This window comes from Pelobates fuscus, chromosome 3 (genome assembly GCF_036172605.1).
Source record: "Pelobates fuscus isolate aPelFus1 chromosome 3, aPelFus1.pri, whole genome shotgun sequence".
NCBI classification, from domain to species: Eukaryota; Metazoa; Chordata; class Amphibia; order Anura; family Pelobatidae; genus Pelobates; species Pelobates fuscus.
The window spans coordinates 99,260,745-99,272,337 of record NC_086319.1 but is presented as its reverse complement, the minus strand read 5'-3'; positions in this window follow the sequence as shown (position 1 = coordinate 99,272,337).

Genomic DNA, 11,593 nt, shown 5'->3' with positions numbered 1-11,593 from the left:
AATTCTTAACTGTAGGATAAATGTAGTTATGGTAGCGATTTGCAAGCCTTCGAAATGCCTGTGGCCCATACGTCAAGATCGACAAAACGTCACTTCTGGTCGGTGTACCTTCTGGGCAGTGACAGTCTGAACATGCTTGTGAGTAGAGAAGAGTCCTTTTTCCAATTTTATTTAATACTAACCACTGCACACTAGGAGCACTCCCAAAGAGTTGCCTTTTTCGAGATGCTTTGACCCAGTCCTCTAGCCATCACTATTTGAGTCACTCACATCTCTTCACTTGCCCATTTTTCCTGCTTCCAACACATGATATTCAAGAACTGACTTATCCCATTCCTTGACAGGTGCCATTGTAACAATATATATTCAATGTTATTCACTTCACCTGTCAGTGGTCCGGGAACCCCAGGTTCAAATCCCAGTCAGGTCACTTCACCAGAAAGTGTCAATGGGCAAGACATGTAATTATATATACCCCACCCACCTCAATAATATGAAAGTAACTTGAACCAAAAGAGTCATGCTGGTTCAGGCATCATCTGAAATAACAAGGTCCATGTCAGATGCTAGGGAACCAGGGCATTCTGATGATAAATGGGCCACTGAAACAAGCCAATCCTGGATAACCGTTAGCCTCCCAGGCCTCTTGTAGAGTACATGAGAAATTCACAAAAAAAACATATACCACCCAGGAGGGATGAGAAAATCGATTATTGTATTATTTTATATATAATACACACACACACTTGCCTACATGATCTAATACACGTTTTTTTATTAATCAGAGCTCCATCTCTCTCTTGGACCTTATCTCTGTCAGTACTGGGGGTGCGAAGAAAGGGCTAGATCCCTACTCAATCCATATCTAGTGGGGAAATTGGAGAGTTGTGCATGTAGCCTGGATCATGGTGACACCAGGTTTAATTAGCTGCTTGAACAATCCACTGGCTGTGGGAAAAAAAAAATTATAATAAAAAAAACAAAAACAAAAACAATTCTCCATCCTGCCAATCTAAACCACACATTGATGCCATCCCTGAGTTTAATATCAAACCGTTTAATAGTTAGTTATAAACCAAGGGTCTACCTGATGATGTGGGACAACCACCATCTTAGCCGCATTGATAATGTGGAATTAACAGTTCAGTTTTAACAATTTAATTGGACCTGGTAGTGATGGTGATGGTGGAGGGAAAGCAGAATTTCTGAATAAATAATTAAATAAATAAATAAAATAAGCGTGCCTGTCTGTCTGTCTCTCTCTCTCTATATATACACACATACAAAAAATACATTATAATTAAATTAATTAAGTGAATAAATCCATGTATTAGCTGTTCATTCCATGCTTCAAACTGATTGATGTTATTTTTTGATTTTTATTCTTTCTTATGAACCTTTAATGAAATGCATTCAATAGCCAAAGGTGTTTGCAAAATCTACAATGCACAATTTACTTCCATACCGGATCTGAGCCCCTCCATTTTGTTTCCCTGTCAATCTTTGTTATAAGCTCTCTGCCTTTGCACCTGTCAGTCAGCATGGAGGCCTCCTTACAACTTGAATGAACATGGAGGCGGAGATAATCAATGGCAAGGGGGAACACAGCAAGTGTATTCCAAAATATATGTCACAATAGACCAAGGGCCCTCTTCATTCTTTAATGCTACTTGTCCTAGCATTCCTCTCTCTCACGGATTCCAGCGCCCTGGCATAGAGTACTCTGAAAATATTAATATAGGACACTGCTAGCTGCAATTGCTGAAGGAATGCACTATTAGATACCCACTTTCAGGTTGGCAGGATTTTTATCAGCTGTCGTAATATCAGAAATATTTGCAGTGCCACTGATAATGATAATTTATAAATAAACAAAAAAAAATGTTGCATATATCTTTAATACATTTATTTTTAAATGTTTATATTAAATGTGTTGTGAATAAAAATGTAATATGTATATATATATATATATATATATATATATATATATATATATATATATATATATATATATATATATATATATATATATATATAATAACATTATCTCAGAAAGACCATGGAACATCATTTCTTAACAGGCTGAATCCATTTTAAGCTCTGTTATTTTTCCAGTGACCCAACCCTACTGCACAATCTAGAGAAGAGATGTGCTGCCTCCTAGTGGTTAATTGTCTATACTGCAGTCACCATAGACTAAGGTCAAAGATGAGGGTGTTAAGTCACTGAGCAGCTCTTTTATATCTGCTACACCCCATTAGTGCCTCTGGCATCTGTGGTGCATTGCTATGGGAACAGAATTGTAAATGGAGACTACAGGAAGTATTGCATGGAATACTAAGTGCATCATTAAACACTGCAGTTTGCAGTGTGCAAGGGCGGGGTATCTGTTTTCTGCTAGGAATAATCTGAATTGTAAGCATCTTCTGTACAAGAAGTAATATGCTCATTCATAAAACCCTCAGGCTATTCAGCCACTATAATCTGGTAAATAGAACTGAACAGCAAGTTTTAGAACTGCTCAATGAACAATCAGTATTTTGTTTTTTTCATTAACTGACATTTGTTTTAATGAAAATCATTTTAGCTGCAAATTACAGTTATACCCATTTAAAACATCACTATGAAAATTACACAATAAAAATGTTGACTATGCTACACACTAAATTGTGAATTGTAGCAAATTCAGACCAGAAAAAATGCTATGCTTGCTGTTTGGTTATTATGGCCTCGAATTTGAAATTCAGTTTGAATTCCCACCAATTCACATTTTAGTGATTGAGCAATTATGAAATTAACTTTCAAAGAAGAGCTGCACTTGTAAAGTAAGTTAGAGTATTTAAATCCATAAATGAGCTCACGGCAACACCCGGTGTATAGGCAGCATGTAACCCTGGTGCACATTAGAGTTACAATGACATGCCTGCTTTATGGGGTGGCACTTTGTGTGTAATTCTGATTGTGTCACCATGGACACATCCGTCTCCTCCATCTCCTGATATCAGAGCTGTCCATTGTGGAATGTCTGTTAAACCATGTTATCCAACATTTGTCAAGTAGGAAGAAATGTTCTAATTTATTTTATAAATCTAATTTATTTCTAAAGCACCAACAAATAAAAAAAAACAAAACAATCAGGATTATTTACTAAAGTGAGAATTTTCAATTTACAGGAACACTTTAGTGTTAGGAATACAAAGATAAGTCTCCATCTGCCCGCCCCCCGATCCCTCACTCCATCAATGAAAAACCTTTCAGTCACTTACCTGATTCCAGCGCCGATGTCCCTCGGCAGGGCCACCATCAAAAATGTTGGGGCCCCTAACACAGCTCAAGGTCTGGGCACACATCCAAGCTCCCCCTCAGGGCCGCCTCCAAATCCACCCACAAGGAAGCAGTGTTTGTAGAGTGGATACAAGGTGTGTGTTTTGTGGATGCAGTGTGTGTTAGTGCATGTGTAGTGGATGTAATTAATATATATATTGTGTGTGTCTTTATATATATATATACACACACACACAATTTGCGTTTGAATGTAAGCATGTTTTGTATGGACTGACACACACAGACACACTCACTAATACAAAAGGACACAGATACACACACACAAGATACACACATACTAGCAGACACACACACTGAAACAGACACACACATACAAGCATGCATACTGACACACAGACACATATGAACATAAATACAGACACACACACATAAGGATATACAGACACACACATACATACATGCTGATATACATACATACACATACATACTGACATACATACCCACACATACATACACATTCATATATATATATATATATATATATATATACATACATACTGACACATACATACATAAATACATACTGACATACATACATACAGACACACACACACACAGCTCATTTTTCAGCCACCCTCCTGTTTCTTATGTTTCGGTTGCAGGAGTGTGGCTCTCCCTCTTCACGGCCTGTTTCTCCTCCCTCCCGCACGGCTGACATTTTTAAAGGGGCCTGGCCACGCTATTACATGGCCGCAGTGCTGACCATGCCCATAAAGATATAGGGCTCATTGGGATGTCCTAAATGCTTGGGCCACCCGATGGGCCCCATCAGCATACATACCCGTTCCGCCGCTACACATGGGGCTGGGTTGCAATTCTTCTCCGCCGACATCAGACTAATTGGTGGAACCTAATGCGCATTTGCAGCAAACATTGCGATCGCATTTGACCTTCCCCATGGGAAAGCAATGACACAATGCTTTTCTATGGGGATTTAGATGAATCTGGATGTCCACATGCAAAGGAAATGTTTCACAGAGTCAAACTCTGCAAAACTACAACTCTAGTGGCTGTCTACCACTGCAATGTTTTAGATTGCAGGGCTAAGGGGGCAGGGACATTGCACCCAGACCACCTGAGATTAAGATGTCTGGGTGCCTATCGTGTCCCTTTAAGGCCAGGTTAGCTAAACTTAGAGAGTTTTTCCAGTTTTAAAGTTGAAATTCACACTGAATTCTCACTTTAGTGAATAACCCTGAATGGCATACTAATCCAAAAATCATAGGAACAAGTAGTAAAAAATTATGCAAAAGGGAATAAGAGTTTTGAAACTGAACTAGGTGGACCTGTAGTGAATGAGGAAGGGAGATGTTTAGTGGAAGGCATGCAAGTTGTTTATGGAAAAAGAGTAAGGGTTGAAAATGGGAACTTGCAATGGAGAAGGACACGATCAGGGCCGGTGCAAAGATTTTTGCCGCCCTAGGCAAAAAAAAATTTGCCGCCCCCCCATATGTCCAGCCCACCATGTGACATCACAATGCCCCGCCCATATGCTCTGCCATATGGGCCAACGCCAGTCTTCACAAAGTGTCTTATCTGAAAAGACAGTGTGTTTACATTAAAAAGCCTACAGGCATAGGCTATAGACACCAGAACCACTACATTATGCTGTAGTGCTTCTGGTGACTATAGTATCCATTTAATGTGAGGTAAATTAGAGATTAGTGCCACTAATAATATATTGGATTGCCTACTTACCACCAGATTAGGACAAGAGGCTGATGATGGGCTCAGTCTGGCTCCACAGGTCTGGTGTAGAAGAGGCTCTCTGGAGACTGTTTTTAACAGTGCTCACAACAATTAACGAACAGGAAGCAGCTCCATTTTTTAGGGCCCCTTACACAGCTCAAGGTCTGGGCCCCCAGGGGGCATACGCCTACAATGCCCACCCATAAATCCACCTACATGGCCCATCCATGAGTTGGGGATGTTTTACGTGTGCAATTTGTGTAAGGGATGTAGTGTGTTTATAGGGGATGTAGTGTGTGTTTGCGTGTAAGGAATGCATTGTATGTTTCTGGGTGTGTGTGTAAGGGGTGCAAGGTTTGTTTCTGTGTATGTAATTGAATGCAGTGTGTGTCTGTAAGGGGTGCATTAATTATGTAAGAGAACGTAAGGGATGCATTGTGTGTTTCGGGTGTGTCTGTGTGTGAATAGGAATGCATTGTATGTTTCTGTGTGTGTGGGGGGGAGATGCATTGTGTATGTGTGTAGTGTAAAAGAGAGGGTTTGTGGGGTAGGATAGGGACTGGGAGGGGAACAGCTCTTTCTTTTTTTTAAAAAAAATTCATAGTGCTCTCCCCTCAATTATTGATTTCCCCTTCTCTTCTGTCCCTCTGTGTTCTCCCCTTCTGTCACTTAGTGCTCTCCCTTGGCCCCCTGTCCCTCTGCAGTCCCCCTTGGTGGTCTTCTCACTCCCCCCTCCCCCTTAGTGGTCCTCCCTCTCCTAAACCCTAAGTAGACCTTCCCCTACTCCCCCCACCCCCTTAGTGGTAATCACCCTCCTCCCCTCTCCTTAGTAGTCCTCCCTCCTTACCCCCCTTTGGTGGTCCTTCCCCCCCTTAGTGGTCCTTATCCCCCCTCCCTCCCCTAGTGGTCCTTATCCCCCTCCCCTAGTGGTCCTTATCCCCCCTCCCCTAGTGGTCCTTATCCCCCCCTCCCCTAGTGGTCCTTATCCCCCCCAACCTCCCATAGTGGTCCTTATCCCCCCTCCCTCCCCTAGTGGTCCTTATCCCCCCTCCCTCCCATAGTGGTCTTTATCCCCCCTCCCTCCCATAGTGGTCCTTATCCCCCCTCCCTCCCATAGTGGTCCTTATCCCCCCCTTCCCTCCCATAGTGGTCCTTATCCCCCCTCCCTCCCATAGTGGTCCTTATCCCCCCTCCCTCCCATAGTGGTCCTTATCCCCCCTCCCTCCCATAGTGGTCCTTATCCCCCCCATCCCTCCCCTAGTGGTCCTTATACCCCCCTCCCTTAGTGGTCCTTATACCCCCCCTTCCCTTAGTGATCCTTATACCCCCCTCCCTTAGTGGTCCTTATATCCCCCCTCCCTTCCTTAGTGGCCCTTATACCCCCCTCCCTTAGTGGTCCTTATACCCCCCCTTAGTGGTCCTTATAGCCCCCCTCCCTTAGTGGTCCTTATAGCCCCCCCCTCCCTTAGTGGTCCTTATACCCCCCCTCCCTTAGTGGTCCTTATAATGCCCCCCCTCCCTTAGTGGTCCTTATAACCCCCCCCCTCCCTTAGTGGTCCTTATACCCCCCCTCCCTTAGTGGTCCTTATACCCTCCCCTCCCTTAGTGGTCCTTATACCCCCCCTTAGTGGTCCTTATATACCCCTCCCTTAGTGGTCCTTACAACCCCCCGCCCCCCTTAGTGGTGCTTATACCCCCCCTCCCTTAGTGGTCCTTATAACCCCCCCCCCCTCCCTTAGTGGTCCTTATACCCTCCCCCTCCCTTAGTGGTCCTTATACCCCCCCCCCTTAGTGGTCCTTATACCCCCCCTTAGTGGTCCTTATAACTCCCGCCCCCCCCTTAGTGGTCCTTACCCTCCCCTCCTGCCCATGTAGCGTGGCCGGGCGGCGCGGAACGCGGGACAGGAACCTCTGTTTCCTGTACCCGGCCGCTGGCGGAATGAACGGAAATGCTCACTCAGTGAGCACTTCCTGTCATTCCGCCGGCGGCCGGGTACAGGAAACAAAGGTTCCTGTCCCGCGTTCCGCGCCACCCGGCCACGCTACATGGAGAGACCGGCAGGAGGGAGCGCTCTGCGCTTCCCTCCTGCCGGTCACTCAAACCCGGCCGCCCTCCATGCAGCAGTGCTGCGCCGCCTGGGGCTTGTTAAAGCGCTCAGGCGGCGCAGCATGAGGAGGCGCAGCGGGGACAGGGATCCGGCGCCCCCTGGTAAGTTGCGCCCTAGGCGGCTGCCTAGGTCGCATTACAGGTGGCGCCGGCCCTGGACACGATCAGCAATGGAAGGTGCAAATAGGATTTAGGGATAACTTGCTGGTTTTGTTTGGAAATACTGAGACTGAAGCGGGGATGTGTCTGATGAATGGAAGAAGCAGCTAATTTTTCACAGTCGGCATTATGATTGTCGAGGAAATAGATTCTCGCGGTCTTTTTTTTGTATGATAAATTGGTAAACATATGTTTTCATGGTATTTTATTTAGAATATTGACACCATCACACCCTGAAAAATTCATAATCCCAGATTAAACACGAATAGTTGAGTAAACTGGGATTGGGGGATTGTGTACTGACACAGAGTGTTTATTGATGTGCAGTCTTTGCTTTTATATCAGTTATGTGCAATAATTAGACAATTTTTTTGTTGGCATCCTGAATTTTTATTTATTTTTTATTCTATATGGTATGGTCTAGGTTCATGCTAAATATCTAATGGAGGCAGATACGTGTCTAGGTGGATCCCAGGAATCTGGATTTATCCAAGATGGAGAAGCTATTTATATATAATCTGGAACTTTTCAGCCCAATGGATCAGCGGTATGTCTGGAGGATGAAGAATGAAGCATTTGCTTAAAAGAGCAATCTACCTACAGTTAAGCATTGTGGTGACTTGGTGATGCTCTGGGGCTGCTTTGCATCCTCTGGCACTGAAAAAAGCAAGATAGATTCATTAATGTATCAAGAAATTCTAGTAGAAAATGTAATGTCGTTTGTGAGGAAGCTGAAGCTTGGGTGTCATTGGACCTCAAATTCCCCCAAGGCTTGGTTGCAGAAGCAGTCCTGGAAAATTCTGCAGTGGCCATCAAAGTCACCTGACTTGAACTTCATAGAAAACATCTGGTGGGATTTGATGAAGGCAGTTGCAGCACAGAAACCCAAGAATATTACTGAAATGGAGGCCATTGCTCATGAGCAATGCGCTAAGATTCCTCAGGAACGTTGCCAGAAGCTGGTGTCTGGCTATGTATCTCATTTGCAGCAGGTCATTTACTAAGTATTAAAGATGCTCGCCATGAAGGGGTTGAATAACTGGGGAAGTCATTATAAGTTGCATTTTCAGTTGAATTTAGGGAATTCACTTTAAGCATTCTTTTGTTGAGCTATTTTAAATGCTTTTGTTTGATGTGTTCATTGCAAACAACTGAAAGTCTGTAGATTTTGACAATAAACCTGATTTTCAATCAATGGGGATTGAATAATTTTGATTACAACTATATATATGTGTATTTATATCTATATTTATACACATACACACACACACACACACATATATATATATATATATATATATACATATTTTTCTCACCGCTATTGGGTAGTATATTTATTCCTCATTCTCGGGTCCTCTACCAGAGGCCTGGGAGTCTGAAGGTTCTGGGCAGTATCTTAGCTTTTCCGGAAAACTGCACTCTTCTGTGATCACAGATGTCCCACCTGGAATCTGTTGAAGCCACTCTCCAACTTGGGAGTCAGAGTCCAGAGTGTTCCTATCACAACTGGGACAACTGTAGTTTTCATTTTCTACATCCTTTCTAGCTCTGCTTGTAGTCTTTGGGATTTGTCCATCTTCTCAGGTTCTCTCTTCCGGATGTTATAGTCACTGGGTATTGCCACATCCACTACTGCAGTCTTCCGCTCCTTGTCTACCATCAAGATGTCAGATTGGTTGGCCAATACTTGCTTTTCTGTCATTCTCAACTACCCTTTGTGGTATCTCCAATCTGTACTTAGGATCCAGATGTGCAGATGTTTTGGGACACAATCCCAGCAGTTTAGTTGTGCCTCGCAGTGCATGCGGTTCATGCTAACATCTTGAAACCAGCCACTATGTGCTGGATTTTCTCAGAGGCCCCTTTGCAGTCTGCACCTTGGGTCTTGCCTGGTGTTGTAGACCCCTGGTGGGTGCCTGTTCCTGTTCTGCTAGGAATAATGCCTCAGTGCTCTCTTTCAGCCCTGCATTTTCCAACCACTGGCAGAATGTTTTTTTTTTTTTGGATATTTGACTGTTAGTTACATATTGGGGATCATTCAGAGTATAAGGGAGGTAAGAGGTTACGCAGGGCTGGACAGAGGGCTCCCATTATCTAATTTTGTCCTAGGGCTGAGACAATTTTCTACCCACCTCTAAAGGGTATAACATACAAATAAAGATTAAAATAAAGAATGTCATGCCTGTACCCTGAGGTGACTTTAATTCACTGTTTCTTATGTGCACATAGGAAGTTACTGTAGTACCTATATTTTTAAAGTTATATATTGGGGATCATTCCCAAGTCTTTTTTTTCTTGTCGTTACATTGATTTTTGTAAAAAATGTTTAACAATTGCCTATCTCTATGGAGCGTTGAGGATCATATGCATTATTTGAAAGAGCTGTTTGGTTTCATCTTACATGCTTTCTACATAAAGTTCGTGAAAAACAAAATACTCCACATCTACATATAGTAGGAGGCACACAGAGGAGAAGTATGGACTTAATTTCATATGATGAGGGACTTTGTTAATATCTTGACCATAATGGAAATGATTGGTAGACACACAGCTATAAAATGTCAAGCTGTAGTTGTTAGCAAAGGAGGAGGTAGACCCAGTTCACATATGAAGTTAAAATGCATGATGAAATAAGTAAAATATAAACAAACACACAATTTTTTTTTTTTAAATTATTAATTCATGAAGAGTACCAGAGGTTGGAAAATTTGATCAACACATCTTCATTCTAATCAGCAGTTCGTGTCAGAAGACACATTTCCCCAAATACAATGAAATTAAAAACCATAATATAAAGAAAAACACAAATTATACAAGTGGCTATTAGGCAGAAGCATAGTACAAAATCAAATTGTACATTTTAATGAGCAGTATAGATCATTTCCATTTCCTTATTCAAAGGAAGTACACTTTTGTATGCTAAAACAGTCTACTATATACATCAATAATATAATTATGTACAGTATTTATTTTTTCTCAAACGACTATGTGAATTAGCTAGCAGAAGAAATAGAAGGTACAGTGGCACTCTTGTCGTGCAATTCACTGCATGAAGAAATACAGTACATTAGATGGTTTATAATTCAGGGATGACGGTGGGACCTGCTGACTTTAACAGGGTTTGGTACAATTTGCAAACATAAGAAAAAAAGGGAGCAAGCCAACACTACAGGTTTAAACCATCAAAAGTATATTACCTAACAACCATTGATGTCTCTGAAAAAAGAAACATAATTACTGTACATTATAGATATCCCTTAACTTGATAACCTGTTAACACCTTTACCTCTGTGAAATCTACTCCTATCTCACAAGTCTGAGGTAGACTTCACTTTCAATGGCAAAGGGTGAAGGTTCAAGTACGAGGGACCTCAGTCAGTATATACAAGTGAAGAAGGATACCATGATGGAGTGTTTGTGATGCCAATTATTTACTTAACCATAAATTAGAGAAGCTGCTAATGAGGGTAGGATGTCATGTTCAAAACTGTGATCAGAAGGTGGCGTTCTGATTGATGGTCCTACAATATGCTAAAATTAGATGAACCAATTGGAAGCTCTGTTGCCTATTCCTAGTTTTGATCCAGATAGCTAGCAACATTTGTGGAACAATTCTTGAGAGAGAGAGAACTGGATCAATTCTAAGATGGTTTTTAAACGAGGAGCAAGCATTAGAAACATTTCAATAGTTGTACAATAGTGGTACTGGAGCTGTAACTCAGAATTGCCCCAGTTTTGTCTTCATAAATATGCCCATCTAGTTTGGAATATAATTTGGCTATCTAGTAAATCAAATTCCAAAACATTTGTTCAGACATGAAATATGTCATATTTATAAATCAAAGCTAATTAGAACTGCATTGGATTGGGCACAACTAAATGTTAAAAATAGAGAAAACAATTATGAATAAACAATTATGAAGATTTATGAAGGCAAACTAATGCTAATTTGGAGCAGTGCTACATTTTGAGACACATTCTGTTGGTTTCCATGGTGATTGATTATAGTTAGCTTTTTCCCCCATGAATAATCTATCTTGCCTTGATAAATACTCTCTTCATGTTAATGAATGAAAAGCATTTAAAGTTCTAGGTGTAACGATCACCATGGAAGCCGACAGAATGTTCTTGCCGATGGCACCACTTTGTATTCTTGAAATTTGCTCTAGAATTGTTCTTATTGACAGCTACAATGTATACACTCGCTTATCTAATAAATTAACATTTCTTTCATAGTTTTTCTTTCCTTTACACCAAAAAGTTCTAAAATTGGATAAATTACCATGGAATTTA